Source organism: Triturus cristatus, chromosome 8 (assembly GCF_964204655.1).
Source record: "Triturus cristatus chromosome 8, aTriCri1.1, whole genome shotgun sequence".
Taxonomy (NCBI): domain Eukaryota; kingdom Metazoa; phylum Chordata; class Amphibia; order Caudata; family Salamandridae; genus Triturus; species Triturus cristatus.
Genome location: NC_140591.1, coordinates 1,188,364,689 through 1,188,380,082, shown reverse-complemented (window position 1 = coordinate 1,188,380,082; position 15,394 = coordinate 1,188,364,689).

Genomic DNA, 15,394 nt, shown 5'->3' with positions numbered 1-15,394 from the left:
AGCACATCTTCGGCAGCTCAGGCAAGCACTTCTTCTGCAGTGGGGCCTTCACCTTCTTCCACACCTCTGGATATTCGTCCTTGTTTTGGGAGGATGAGTACACACTGCATGGATTGTAGTCTTCTTATTTCTTTGGGTGAGAGCAGTATTGATCTCATTCAAAGAATATTTGAGGAGCATCTTTGCGAAAGGCCATAATTTTCTTATTTTTTTTTTTCGTTTTTCTCTTCCTCTGTCCCTACATTAACTCAAGGGCTCTTTTAAGAGCCACCTAAAATCAAAACACAAAAACTTGTTTTTTAGAATCTATTTCTCTTTTTTTTTTTTTAGGGTGCGCGCACCAAGCGCGCACCCAATGGGTTTTTAAAAAAAAAAAAAAAAACATTTTTTTCACCTTTAGTAATCCTTCAGGAACTCCCTGAGAAAGAGAGGGGAGTGGCAAAGTAATTAAAAAAGAGATGGTGTACATTTCACAGATGAAGGGAAGAGAGTCTTCCTATTAAACTTTAAACTCTGCATCAGTATTTATGTATAGGTACCCAAAAAACATAATAGCTCATTTTAGTGCTGCATTAGAATTGCCTGTATTTACAAGGAGAGGAAAAGACACACAAAGAGGCTTATCCTCTCCTTGTAAATATGGAAAAGCACCCTGCGCAACTAGTTCGTCAAGAAAATTGACGTAGTGGTGGCGCAGGTGGCTTGTAAATGTGCCCCAGAGATGTTAAGGAAATTAAGGGTAAAACAGACAAACCAAGAGTGACAGATACAGACACAGAGAGCAAACAACTGAAAAGGAGTAAGGCAGTTAAAAAGACTAAGACATATGGATACAGAAAAAGAAACATGGATGAAAAATTAGTGATGGAGGTAGTAAAGGTAGGGGAGTAGTAAAGGAGTGAAGAAGTTACAAAAGAGTAGTAAAGCAGGAAGAGAGAGTGAGAAGAGAAATGAGAAAAGTAGAGTAAGGAGAGGTGAAGAAAAGGAAGCATGAAACGAAACCAGTGACACATACAGATATGTTAAACTTACCTGACCATCAAAATAAATAATTTAGAATTAAATGTTTTTATTTAATTGCAAAGATAACTGAATAACATCTTCTAAATTTTCTTTCTAGTTCTGAAAAAAAGAAAAAAAGTATTAATATTCAACAATACACTTTATTAAACAGTACATGTTTTTTCATATTTAGCAAAGCAATGTTTTGCCCTTTTTTTCCTGTTTTCAGAATGTTTTGATTTTCACTGAAAATAGTGAAATCAATTGTATTCATCATTTAACAGCGGGCAAAAAAAAAAACAATCTGAAAGATTGTTTAAAAAAGCCCCAAATGTATCCTCACTAAAACAAACTTTAATAGAAATGTTAAAAATACCTTTTAAGAAGAATAACAATTTCCAAAAAATAACGTCTGTAAACCTTGTTGCAAAAGAACATTTTCCAAAATAATATCTGTCAAAGAAGTCCACAATTGTTTGTTTTACCTTTCCTTGCGGCCAAATGGTAAGTTTAAAATCTCTTTTGAGCGAAATATGCAATTTAAATCCTTTTAAATTTTAATAATGCTTTCTTCCAATGATGATGTTAGTATTTAAAATTTGGGTTTCAGAAAAATTAGGTAAATCCAAAGTAATGTTCAGTGGGAACACATTTTTCTGAACCAATCCAAAACATGCTTTTAAAAATGTAAACATACAGCCTAGTTTTTAGTGTAGAATGGTTTGAAACAGCCAATGAGTTCTTTTTATTAAAAAAAGTATGTATGCCTCCATTTTTCAACTGTCTTTCTTTTCATATTGCCATTCTACTGAAAAACACCTCCTGAGTGCATCCAGATCTCCTTGGAAGATGTTCACAGTGTGGATTGTAGGTCGTAGCTATGTCTTCTGGAGTGAAAAGTTTGCAGAAAAAAGAGGTATTGTAAAAGACCTTGCTTTGCCAAATGTAGACATTAAATGGATTGGTCAGAGAGGGTTAAAGTGGCACCAATTAATGCCTTTGGTGAAAACCTTTCTACATCTCACACAGCCTAACCTTATTATTGTGCACTGTGGTGGAAATGACCTAGACACTTTAACTGGGGTAGGTCTGGAAATGCTTATTAAGGACAACTTTGTGCAATTGATGTCACTTTTTCCACAAACTGCCTTTGTATATTCTAATATATGCCAAAGGCAAAAGTGGAACTGGTCCAACCCATTTTTGCCGCAGATTGACAAAGCAAGAAAGCACGTCAATAAGTCTGTTTCTGCTTTCCTCAGAGACTATGGTATGGGTTCTATATACCACAACAACTTGCATTACAACATGCAAGACATTTATAGAGGAGACGGTGTACATTTCACTGATGAAGGCAACAGAGTCTTCCTCTTGAACTTTAGACTCTGCATCGGTACTTACTTGTAGGTACCATAAAACACTCATTGAACACAAGGTCTCTTTTTAGAGCCACCTAATATCTAAACACTTAAAAGTGATTTTTATTTCTATTTTTTTAATGTTTTTTTTCGGGTGCGCGCTGGGTGCGCGCACCTCGTGATGTTTTTAAGGTTTTTTCGGGTACGCGTAGAGTGCGCGCACCTCGCGATGTTTTTAAAAAAATTAAAATCTTTTTTTTGCCCTTCGTGGTCCTACTGTGCCCCCCTGACAATGGCTAGGGGGTCTAGAACTCCCTACCCTGCCCCCTGTTCACGGTCTCCACCTTTCCTTTTTAGTGCGACAGACAAAATGGCGGCCGACACTTCCTGATTTCGACTGATTCGAATGTTTACTGTCATCTAACAACCAATCAGAATTACGCTCGCGCACGGCAAGGTGCGCGCACAGGGCTAGCTCAGTGCGCGCTCGGTACGCGCGTATAGATATTGATATGCTTTTAAATGCTATTTACTCAGGAAATACTCAACAGATTTACACCAGACCTGCAAAAGGCACTTCCTTGACCTTATGGCTACCTCTCTGCCAAATTTCAAGTAATTCTGTTCAGCCGTTCAGGCTGTAGCTGTGTCTAAAGGTCCTATGGAAAAATGCATGGGAAAAACGCGTTTTGGGACCCCCCTTTTTTCTCGGCCTCTGCTTGACGAATCACCCTGAGACTTTCAGGGTAGGAGCTGAACGGAGCGCCCCATTAGTTTTGAAAATTTCGCGAGGATTCGTCAACCGGCGCCAAAGTTATTCAAAATAGAATTTTGAGATTTCCTATGGAAACACGGTCCTAACTATAACTATCTACTGGCGACCGCCAGTAGATAATATATATATATATATATATATGTACGTTCAGACGGACGGGCGGGCGGACGGACGGACGGACGGACAGACAGACAGACAGACAGACAGACAGACAGACAGACAGACAGACAGACAGACAGACAGACAGACAGACAGATAGATAGATAGATAGATAGATAGATAGATAGATAGATAGATAGATAGATAGATAGATAGATAGATAGATAGATAGATAGATAGATAGATAGATAGATAGATAGATAGATAGATAGATGTCTTCCTTTTGAGCTTTGGGGGCCCTTCTGTATTCTTTGAAGCCATGTAGCAAGATGCATGAATTTATTTCCTACATTAATCCACAAAATCTGTGGAAATAGTTCTCAGGCCGGATAGATAAATTGAGAGAACAAAAGGTTTCCTTCTCATCCTCCTGGGCAGACAGTGATTTGTGGCTATCAGTTAACTTGCAAGATTGAGGCGCGAAATTTTTACTGTTGTTTTTCTGGTTCCTCTAATCAGTAAAGACCTCTATCAAAGGCCGAATGGGATCTAGAGTGCAGGGCAAAAGAATCATAATTCCATTTATTTCTCTCTTTTTCCAAAACACAGACAGTATGCAGGGATGTTGGCTTCACCGCGATGGACTGACGAACCACTGGCTCTGAGACGTAAGTGACCCACGTGTCTATCACGAATAATTTTACATTTCTATCAATATGTAAACTTCTACTTTTCCGTAAACATTCGCCAATCTCCCTGTTCAGTAGACGCACAATTAATTTAGCAGCATCCGGATCGTCAACACCATCAACCCATTTTTACTAAAGATTTTCTAGACGGGAAATTCCATAACCTTCTTGTTTTGTTTTTTAAATCATCAAAGAAGCCCCTTATCGATAAGAGGGATTGGGTTCCTCGGGTATATTTGCAACTTGGCTTGAGCAGGCACTTCCAGACACGCAGTGGACCTGCATTTGGAACTGCGCTGTGCATTATTGCGTGCTCATTTACTAGACTGTACAGTAGCAACAAGAATAAATACGTCTTTATGAGCTGTTTATGTTAGTAAGGGCAGAGGTGGGAAATGCAATCATAGGATAAACGTGAATTCCATGGATTCTGCTCCCCCCTCCATTAATGGAGTGCAGTGGGTTCTGTTTATCCTGCACCTGGTGTGGGACCCTTAAGCACTCGTGAAATAATTCTAGAGTGTTTGCACACGCACCGTTTAGTAGGTTATGGCTCACTTTGCATTGTCTAATGCTAAATTAAAGACAGAGTCTGTCTAAACAGATGCATGTGAAACTACAGCTTGTCTCTGTCTGTCTCTTTTTTAAGGGATAGAACTCCGTAACAATTTAGGGGTCACTCAGTCACCTCATTCTTTCTGTGATCCATCCATCTACCCTACCCTAATGCCAGTTCTCTGGCATCAACAGGATACCGCTTTGTTAGCATCACTAGCATGGATTCTGACCACTCATGTTCAATCCTATAATGTCAGTGCTTAGCCCTCTGTCAGTGGTGTAACGTAAAATGATGCCCCACCATGCAGATTGTGATGAGGGACCCCTGTCTCTCCCATATGTCAAAGATAATCATTGGTGTTGGGGTCAATGGGGACCCCTTGAATGTTTGGGGCCCCCTAAAGTATTGGGGTACCTCTGCGCTGCAGTGGCCTGTGTTACACCCCTGCCCTCCACCAGGCTTTTCACTGACAAAGAGGGATGGGATTGAATAGCCTTAGGTCATCCTTATGCTAAGTATAGGGATGGCCCACTGTAAAACATGAAATACTACCCAGGGATCTTTGGTCTTAGGTAACTTGACAGGGCAAGACCTGGACCTTTTTTGTCCTTTTCCAACTCTCCCTACCGTACTGACTTATAGCCATCCTGCACTCAGCTTTTGATTGTCACATCACAAACACTGCTCTGACGTCTCTACCAGGTACACTGTGCACATATTCTCACACAGGGTAAACATCCTCCAGTGAAAATAAAGCTCCTAACACCGTGATCCCTAATCAGAAGCCAGTGTCAGATAATGCACAAATAAGGGTTTTGGGTTTCCTACTCCAGCATCCTTAGATTGATTCTAATGATCAACTCACTATATGAACAAACGTATATGTGTCACACCCACATTCCCTTCAAGTAGTTTACATAGCAGCAGGCAAAGATCCACCACCTACAAACTCTTTAAACCCATATGTGTAGTATGCTCTGCATGTGGTTGAGAAGTTTTACCAGTTCATAAGGAAAGTATGTTCTCCAGAGGCACAAGGAAAGTGAAAAATAGAGATGTTGTATTTGAAAACAGAAGGATTGTACTATTTTAAGTAAAGGTATGAATTTCCAAGTGATCAGCTCTGACAATAAATCTGATATATTTCTCCAAGAGAGGATGTGAAGAAGAAAGAGGGAGGATTAAACAACCACTGGTAAATGTATTGGGTTTCACCGATGCGATTAATAATAAGTTGGTTTTTGTTGCAAGTTTTAGATTGCGGAGTAGTTGTACAATATAAGTTACAGAAAGTCTGTTAAAGTGTTTAACTGCAAGATAACTGCAATTGTGGCTGCCTGTATAGTAGTAAAATATATCAATATTAGTTGTTTACAGGAGTTCTGACAACTTTTGGGCCATGTGCCACTGCACCTGCTGCACCATTCAAATCATGAGCCTGTTGTCTGCAAGGTAACTGCACTCATGTGTGCCTGTTTAGGAATAAAATATAGGTGTTTAGTGGGGTGCCTGGAGCTTTTGGTCTCGGGACTACTTTATCTGCTGCATCATTGAAATAATGACCCTAGTGCTTGCTAGATAACTGCCCTTATGACTGCCAGTTTAGGTGTAAAATATAGCAATATTAGGCGTTCAGAGGAGTTAGGCAACCTTTGACCCAGGTGCCATGGCACCTGCTGCGCCATTTCAATAAAGCACCTTTTAACTGCAAGGTAAATGCAATTGTTACTGTCTGTATAGTAGTAAAATATAGCAATATTAGGTGTTTAGAGGCGTTTTGACAACTTTTGGGCCAGGTGCCCCTGCACCTGCTGTACCATTCAAATCATGACCCGGTTATCTGCAAGGTAACTGCACTTGTGACTGCCTGTTTAGTAGTAAAATATAGCAATAATCTGGGGTTAGGGGGCTCCTTAGAGCGTTTGGCTCCGGTGACACTGCACTTGCTGCACCATTCAAATCATGTTCCTTTTAACTTCAAGGTAACTGTAATTGTGGCTGCCTGTTTAGGAGTCAAATATATGAATATTATGGGCCTAATTCATGTTTATTTTTGCTGTAGGGCAGCACAGCAGGCCTTGCTGCTGCGCTGCCCTATGGCAAAAGAAAAGGGCAGGAATGCGCCATATCTCTTAGATATGGCGCATTCCTGTCCTTTTCCCCTGTGCTGGCGTCCAAAGGACTGCTGTGTGCCAACTCAGGCACCTTTGCGCCATGGTGCAAGGGTGCCTGCGTTGCAGGGATGATTATTTTTGTGAAGGAAGGGAATCCTTGCTGCACAAAAACAATCGCAAGAGGCTTTTTCCTCTTTCTATGTGCACTGCAGAACACATAACAAGAGGAAAAACAAGGAGAAATAAAGATATTGCTATTCATTGTGCCTCCCCAGGGGAGGCGTAGGTTTTTGGGGCTGCCTCAGACTTACGATTCTCGTAAATCTGGGGCAGAGTCAAAAAGCCATGGATGTTGCTGGGAAACCCCCCAGCAAAACCCATGGAACGCCCCTTTCAAGCAGTTTTCTGCATGAAAGGGGCAAATATTTATAAGGCCATGAAAAGACACATAACATGGCTTTATGTGGCCTGATAAATTAGCCAGTGGCACATTGCGCCACCAGAACGTCAAAAAACTGACGTTCCGGTGGCACAAAAGTGCCTGAGGCCCTATTTGTTTAGAGGAGTTCTTACAACTTTTGGGCCCGGTGCTACTACACCTGCTACACCTGCACCTGCTGCACCATTCATATCATGAGCCAGTTGTCTGCAAGGTAACTGCACTCATGTTTGCCTGTTTAGGAATACAATATAGCAATATTAGGTGTTTAGTGGGGTGCCTGGAGCTTTTGGTGCTGGGACTACTTTATCTGCTGCATCATTGAAATAATGATCCTAGTACTTGCTAGATAACTGCACTTATGACTGCCTGTTTAGTTGTAAAATATGGCAATATTAGGTGTTCAGAGGAGTTATGACAACTTTTGTTCCTGGTGCCATGGCACCTGCTGCACCATTTAAATCAAGCACCTTTTAACTGCAAGGTAACTGCCTGTATAGTAGTAAAATATTGCAATATTAGGTGTTTAGAGGTGTTTTGACAATTTTTGGGCCAGGTGCCACTGCACCTGCTGCACCATTCAAATCATGACCCGGTTGTCTGCAAGGTAACTGCACTTGTGACTACCTCTTTAGTAGTAAAATATAGCAATAATGTGGGGTTAGTGGAGTCCCTAGAGCGCTTGGCTCCGGTGACACTGCACTTACTGCACCATTCAAATCAAGACCCTTTTAACTGCAAGGTAACTGCAATTGCGACTGCCTGTTTACTAGTCAAATATAGCAATATTAGGTGTTTGAAAGATTTCTGACAACTTGTTGGCCCGGTGCCATTGCACCTGCTGCACCATTTACATCAAGACCCTAGTGCCTGAAAAGATAACTGCACTTGTGACCGCCTGTTTATTTGTAAAATACAGCAATAAGCAGTGTTTAGTGGGGTGTCTAGAGCTTTTGGTCCTCGTGCCACTGCACCTGCTGAAATATTGAAATCATGACCCTAGCACTTGCTAGATAACTGCACATGTCACTGCCTGTTTAGTGGTAAAACGTAGCAATATTCTGCGTTTAGTGAGGTCCCTATAGCTTTTGACCCCAATGCCACTGCACATGATGCACCATTCAAATCAAACTCCTTTTAACAGAAAGATACTACACTTGTGTCTGTCTGTATAGTAGTAAAATATAGCAATTTTAGGTGCTTAGAAGAGTTCTGGCAAAGTTTGGACCCAGTGCTACTGCACTTGCTGCACCTTTCAAATCAAGTCACTTTTAACTGCAAGGTAATTGTATTTGTGACTGCCTGTTTACTGGTCAAATATAGCAATATTATGTGGCTAGAGGCTTTCTGACAACTTTTGGGCCCGGTGCTACTACAACTGCTGCACCATTCAAATCATGACTCTGTTGTCTTCAAGGTAACTGCACTTGTGGTTGCCTGTTTAGAAATAAAATATAGCATTGGGTATTTAGTGGGGTGCCTGGAGCTTTCCGTCCCGGTGTTACTGCACCTGCTGCACCATTCAAATCATGAGCCTGTTGTCTGCAAAGTAACTGCACTCGTGACTGCCTGCTTAGTTTCAAATGTTAGTAATAATCTAGGTTTAGTGGGTCCACTAGAGCTTTTGGCCCTGGTGCCACTGCACCTGCTGCACCATTCAAATCAAGTCCCTTTTAACTGCAAGGTATCTGCAATTGTGGCTGCCTGTTTAGAAGTCAAATATATGAATATTATGGGCCTAATGTATGTTTTTTTTCCGTAGGGCAGCACAGCAGGCCTTGCTGCTGCGCTGCCCTATGGCAAAAGAAAATATCAGGAATGCGCCATATCTATTAGATATGGTGTATTCCTGTCCTTTTCCCCTGCGCTGGCGCCCAAAGGACTGCAGTGTGCCAACAGAGGCACCTCTGCGCCATGGTGCAAGGGTGCCTGCATTGCAGGGATGATTATTTTTGTGAAGGAAGGGAACCCTTGCTGCACAAAACAATCACAAGAGGCTTTTTCCTTTTTTGATGTGTGCTGCAGCACACATAGAAAGAGAAAAAACAAGGAGAAATAAATATATTGCTCTTCGTTGTGCCTCCCCAGGGGAGGTGTAGGTTTCTGGCGCTGCCTCAGACTTACAATTCTCGTAAATCTTGGGCAGTGTCAAAAAGCCATGGATGTTGCTAGGAACGCCCCCATTAAAATCCATGGAACGCCCCTTTCAAGCAGTTTTCTGTGTGAAAGGGGCACATATTTATAAGGCCATGAAAAGACAAGTAACATGGCTTTACAATCGGAGAGGTGGAGCAGCCCGGCCACTGACTTACGGGAGCCCGAGGCTTCCCACGAGGCGCGCGGGCCGCCAGGCTGCGGAGTGATGCGCCGTGATTCCCTGAAGAGGTCGACTTGTTAGACGCGACCTGGGAGACCCGAGGCACCTGCCTGTGCTGTCGGGAAGAGTGAGGTGGCGGTAACCTTGTGCTGCGCTGGACATCGCTGGAGGTCGGGTGAGTGCGACCGCTGCTGCTGTGTGACGGAGGCCCCAGCTGTGCTGATGGCGAGGATTGCAGGCCGGCTGCCGCATCGGAGTGGGGCTCCGTGACGGATGCTGCCTGCCTAGAGGCTTGCTGGGTGAGACGTCCCGCTGCACCCCTTCGCTCGCTGTGGGCCTGTTGTACGAGCTAGGTGGAGCCCCCCCGAGTGCAGCAGGAGAGGGGAGGGTGCCGCGACCTGCTTTGAGGCCTTCCTTCCCGGTACCCTCCACCATAGCCGCATGAGAGGCAGCACTGGGACACGAGATCGACCGCACTGGCCATGGATGACTGAGCCCTTGCAGCCTCTCGTCGCAGGTTGGGCCTGCTGATTCCTCCTGAGGTCGTTGGACAGGGAACAAGTGGAGAACTGTGAGTGGACTATCACCCATTGCCAGTAGTGCGACATTTTGCGATTGCGACTGCATAGGGCCGGAGGACCCCTGGCGCGGCCCCCTTTAGAGCCTCATCTGCCCCTGGGAACGAGGGGGACGGCGCACCGGCGCTAAGAACGCGAGACTGGGCTGGAGTGTGGTGGTGGACCGGAGCCTCGGAGGGCCCGGGACGGCGAGGAACGGCGACTGAGGCCGCGGTTGGTGGCTTTCCGCGCGGGGCTCGATATCTCGCCCCTGGTGGCGCCTGGTGATGGGGAAGGCCGATGCTCGACAATCTCGCCTCACCTTTGAGGCGAAGAAGACGGGCCGTGCCCCTCCGGCCGAGAGAGTGGAGATGGCCGACTCGGATCAGGCTGCTGGGCCTGCAGAGAGTGCGGGGGAGCTGACATCGCTTCTCCGGGAGGTCCGGCAGGGCTTCGCCACCATGGGGGAGAAAATGGATGGTATGTCTACCCGGATGGACGCCATCGTGCAAAAGCTCGACAAACATGAAGATCGCATCCGTGAGACAGAACGCCGTATTTCAGACACAGAGGATACCACCACCCGGGTCTCGGCGCAGGTTGCACAAATGGATAAACTTCTCAAACTAATAGCAGCCAAGAACGAAGACTTAGAAGCGAGAAGTCGACGCAATAACATCCGCGTTCCTGGGCTACCGGAGTCCACAAACACGGGCCGCTTAGAGGATTATGTGGAGAGGATGTTGATTGCAACCATTGGGAAGGAACAGCTCTCTTCCCAATTCATCGTGGAACGAGCTCATCGGTCCCTGGGCCCCCGCCCTCCGCCGGGAAGCACACCTCGCCCCATTATTGCCCGACTTCTCAATTACAGAGACCGGGACACAGTACTACGAGTAGCGAGAAGTAAGCAACAGCTCCAATACGATGGGGTCTCCTTCTCTATCTATCCAGACTTCACGGCTGCAGTGCAGGAGGATCGGCGCAAATTCATGGCGGTGAAAAATAAGCTGCGACAAGCACAGGTAGACTATGCTTTGCTGTACCCGGCGCGCCTCCGGGTTACCCATCAGGGCCGACAGAGCTTCTTCACTAACCCACAGCAGGTGGAAGACTTCCTTAAACAGCTCAGACGATCCGGCGGCTGCTCTGATCCGCTGCCCGCCTCGGGCAGCCCAACCTCCCAGGACTGACGTGTATCGCTGCCGGGGGTGCCCTGGCCAGGAGACGGTGAGCGGGATGGCCGGGAGGGAGTGGCGGACTGCAGGTGGGCCTAGCACAGCACATCTTTATTATTCAGCTGATGCGAAGGACTTAGAAAGGGCCACGCCAGTGGGCGTCACATTGGACCACGCCGAACACCCTCTCCTGACCCGCATAGGGCTTGCCCCTACATCCACCAGCGGACTTAGGGGGAGGGGATACCCGGTTTGCCACCTAGAGGTTGCACCCCAGCGGGTAGCACCCATTGACTCACTTAAGTATGGGTACACCTAACAGTATTGCAGTTTTCGTTGTTTTGCGGGTGGGGGGAGGGACTGGGGATTCTGGCAAGTTGGGGATGCTTCAGTGGGAGGTGGGGGGGATGTTCACGGGGGTTCGGTATCCAGGTAGCAATTGTGGTGTGACAGAGGAGGTATGCAGGGATTTACTATGCAGGACTGGTATGTATGTTTGTAGCGCAGATGGCCCGGGAGAGTAACGACGTGATTAACATAATGACGTGGAATGTGCGGGGATTGGGGGACCCGAGGAAGCGCAGGAAAATTTTGGCATACCTAGACAGACAGAGAATTCAAGTGGCACTGTTGCAGGAGACCCATCTAGACCCGGGGGTGGTTAGCACGTTCGCATGCAAGTGGGCAGCACATCGGCTGTTTTCCTCCTACTCCACTTACTCCCGTGGGGTGGCGATCCTTTTTAAAAAACAACTGCGCTGCGAGATAGCAGGTACGATCTCAGACCCACAGGGCCGCTATGTGATTGCCTGGGGCAGGTTAGGAGAAGACTCTGTCACGATAGCTAATTGTTATGGCCCGAATACGGATAGCCCAGACTTCTTTCATGATATATGGGGAAAAATACTGACGATTGGCTCTGCACACATAATATGGGGGGGAGATTTCAACATTGCCCTCAGGCCCGCTCAGGATCGCTCTCACCCCATGCCGCACCACTACACCAAATCCAGGGAAGCGTTGTCAGGCATACTCGAGGAAGAAGGGTTAATTGATGGGTGGCGATATTCGCATCCCTTGGGGAGGGAGGGCTCGCACTTTACATCCCACTTGGGCAGTTGGGCGAGAATTGACTATTGTCTGCTATCCCGAGGTCTGGCCTCGGGTATACGAGAAACCTCACACTTGGCCAGGACATACTCGGACCACTGTCCGGTGAAACTATCACTTGCGCTGCCGGGGTATACTGCTCCTAGACCGCGCTGGCGAATGCAGCCCACTGTGCTGCTAGATGCCGTCTTTCAGACGGAACTCGAGGAAGAGATACTAGATTTCTTCGCACGCAATAAAGATTCGGTCAGCAGTGTGGAGGTGATATGGGAGGCCTTTAAGGTGACGATACGCGGCTATTGTCTCTCTAAGAGCTTTGGAGTACTTAAAGATATACGGCGCACTCTTGGTCGTCTGGAGCAAGAACTGAAAGAATTAGAGGGCCAGATGGGTCAGGGACAGGCGGAGGCAGCACAAGGTGCATTTCGTGAAACGCTCACTAAATACGAGGCTGAGGCGCAGCGAGAGTTGAAGTTTCGTGGGAGGTATTGGGTGGCCCGCAGATACGGAGAGGGAGAGCGTCCCGGGAGGGCTCTCGCGGAGGTGACGCGCCCTCCTCGTTTTGGTGCCCACATATTAGAAGTGCACAGCTCGGATGGCACGGTTCACAGAGATTCCCATGCAATACTCGACACATTTGTGGACCACTACCGCTCACTCTACACGTCTCAAAGATCGGGGGCTCTTGAGATGGCTGATTTCTTGGAAGATGTGGCCTTGGGGTGGTTGGGGGATGCACAGCGTGAGTTTCTGTGTCACCCGTTCGAACTCGACGAGGTGCGGGAGGCGATCATGCAGCTGCAAAATGGGAAAGCGCCGGGTTCCGATGGGCTACCGGCAGAGTTTTATAAGAGTTACATTGAGGTGATGGCGCCGGTTCTTCGGGAGGTGTACACTGAATCCCTAGAGGTGGGTGTGCTGCCGCCGTCCATGAGAGAGGCGGTGGTCACCTCGTTGCTGAAGCCCGGAAAGGCCCCAGACTCCTGCGACTCCTATAGGCCACTCTCGCTAATTAATTGCGATGCCAAAATATTGGCTAAGGTGTTGGCGAACCGCCTCACGTTATTGATGGACAAACTTGTCCTACCGGATCAAGCGGGGTTCGTGCCCGGGAGGTCAACCTCCCATAATCTCCGGACGCTCTTCTCCCTGGTGCAGATGGTGGATCAGGAGTTCCCGCTGGCCGCTGTGTTTCTCGATGCCACGAAGGCGTTTGATTCAGTGGAATGGGACTACCTATTCGGGGTTCTCCGACGGATGGGTTTCCCTCAACTGTTTCTTTCCTGGTTGCACTTGCTGTATAATCAGCCGACGGCCCGTGTGATTATCAACGGGCATTTATCCCCACAGATACCGATCTCGCGGGGTACCCGACAGGGATGCCCGCTCTCACCGCTGTTATTTGCATTAGCTGTGGAACCGCTAGCTGCTAGGCTCCGACAGATGCACAATGACAAGGCGTTCCGCTGCAGCCTGCGGCAAATATTGATCTCGCTCTATGCGGATGACATCACATTATACATCAGGGACCCGCAAGACAACATAAACCCCATATTGCGGGAGTTTATCCGATTTGGGCGACTTTCCGGAGTGAGCATCAACTGGGGAAAATCTGTGGTGTTCCCGCTCACGGCGGCGGTGACCCCCTTCCCCCTTGATTTCCCGTTGGAGTGGTGCCAGGAAGATTTCCGGTACCTAGGAATTCAAGTAACCCGAGATAGGGATGAGATCATTAGGGCGAATTACGGCGCGGCTGTGGAGCGGCTCAAGACCAATGTCACGAAGTGGATCGCTCTGCCATTATCAATGGCGGGCCGTGTGTCGCTCATAAAAATGAAGGTGCTCCCGCAGTTTTTGTACCTTTTCCTCAACGTTCCTTACTACCCCGGGCGGGTCTTTTTCGCCACGCTGCGTTCGGAGCTGATACGATTAGTGTGGGGCGGCAAGCAGTCACGTCTGAAATGGTCTATCCTCACCAGGCCGTACGCTCAGGGCGGATTCGATGTTCCGGACCTTGAATTATACTATTTATGTGCCCAGGCGCATTATGCCTACTATTGGATGCGTCCCCCGCGGTATATGCCGCAGATAGCGGTAGAGGCTTGGCTGGCCGACCCCATCCCCCTTACTGGTCTCATACATGGCTATGAGGAGGCGCCTGTTGTGGCACCCACCACAATCACCGGTACGGTGGAGGCGTGGCGACGCCTGGCGGCCTTCATGGGAGTCTCGTTCCTGTACTCCCCCAGGTTACCACTCACGTATCATCCAAATCTGACATTGCTACAGGAGAAGGGGTTTCAGGATCTCTGCATCAGAGCGGGGGTCGCGACTTGGGGAGACCTCTTCCGAGAAGGGACCTTTCGCACTGCTGAACACTTTTTGCAGGGTACGGCGGGCACGTCGCTCGATGTCTTTCTTTACGTGCGGCTGCGGCAGGGTATGCGTTCATTGCTTCCCTCTTTCCCATGCGAGCCAGAGTGTTTCGCACCGTTGCATCTGCTTTTGGGTGTGGTGGATGGGGGGCATTTAGTTTCCAGATTATACGCTTCCATGCGCGAGCGAGACACAAGAGAGCGCGACTTGTCCCGGACCCGATGGGAGGGGGAGCTGGGCAGCGACCTCACGGATGAACAATGGCAATACTGCTGTCGTCAGACGGCACAAATATCTGCTAGCAGTAGGTTCCGGGTCATACATTTCAAATTCCTGCACCAGATTTACTATACACCGGTCAGGAAACTGCGTTTTGGGCTGGCTGCCGATGATCGCTGTGGGAGATGTGGCCAGGAGGGGGCGGGCTTTCTGCATCTTGCCTGGAACTGCGCCGTGGTGCGGAGCTATTGGGAACAGGTGTTCACGGCACTCGGGAGTATGATTGGGGCTCGACTGGACGGAGACCCGATACTTGCGCTCTTGGGTCATACGCATGTATTCCCCCTGCCCATAAAAAATATGTTGCCATTGCCTTGCTTCTGGCGAAGCGAAGAGTGGCCTGCAGATGGGGTAGGGGCCGGGCCCCGAAATTCAAGGAGTGGCTGGCGGACATGACGTTTTGTCAGGAGCAAAGCACCACTTACGCTGAGTTATTGCCGCGAGCCTCAAGGCCCAGAGATGTGTGGGGACCACTGGTGGGGTACCTCCTGGCACAGGATCCAGTGGGGGGGCCTCTGTACAGGGGACGACGGCAGCTGCCA